Genomic DNA, 1,059 nt, shown 5'->3' with positions numbered 1-1,059 from the left:
ATTTTATTGTATGAACAAGAGCATTTGTTCAAGCCACCGATTATAAGACAGGTTAATAGTTAAATCCCAAATTAATTCATTAACTTCGTTTTATGTTTAACTACAAATCTCTGCCTACTTTTGACCTAGGTTATCTTCTTGATAATGTCAAAAAGGGGAGAAAGGTTGTTTTTGTTTCCATTGACCTCTTAGAAGAAACTAGAATGCTTGCTTTAAAACCATGTTCTACTCCAATGGAGTATGCAAAACAGTTAATCAGCCTTGAGACAGGAACACCTCTTACTAATCCTAGCATATATAGAAGACTTATGAGTAAGCTTTGAAAGTGTGCATGTCAAGAGGAGCACTTTGGAAAGTTTTCTCACAATGTGTTTTGGTTTTGATGAGGACAGCTTGTCTTTATAAGAGCTTGAAGATCATCAACATATCAACGTGCTTAAGTCTCAAGATTGGTATTAGACTTAGACTAGTAATTAGTTTATGTTGAGTCTAAGGCTTAGGTAAACTCAATACATGTCTCATATGCATAAAACTTTAAATCATTTTAGTTTTGAGATATGTCATTTATAATATGTTCATGCATCACATAAATACATGTAATCTGTGCATCCTAGGCATAAACTTAGTGTTGAACATGTATAAATTAAGTGCATAACGTATTTGAGTTTTGCAATTTGAAAATACACTTGGAAATATGCAGTTAATCGATTAAGGTGTGTTTTAATCGATTAACATAAGTTTTTGAAAAGCTGTTGAAACAGAAAACTTGGAAAACAGAATCTGTTACAATTTTGTAACACGTTAATCAATTAACCAAGGTTTTAATCGATTAACTGGGCTGCTAAATTGATTCTTTATAAACTGCGTTTTCAGAACTTCAGCCATAACTTGCATGTTAGATTTTAAGAGAGTTAGAGCATATTTCGTGTTAATTGTTGCATCTATATGACATTGCATTTGTGAGATTAGAAAAGAGAGAATTCTATGCTTTAGGATTGAGAGGCATTTCATGTTTAATTTCTCATCATTTCATCTCACATGTTCATGCATTCATTGATA

This window comes from Lupinus angustifolius, chromosome LG13 (assembly GCF_001865875.1).
Source record: "Lupinus angustifolius cultivar Tanjil chromosome LG13, LupAngTanjil_v1.0, whole genome shotgun sequence".
NCBI lineage: Eukaryota > Viridiplantae > Streptophyta > Magnoliopsida > Fabales > Fabaceae > Lupinus > Lupinus angustifolius.
Note: the sequence above shows the minus strand (reverse complement) of the source record.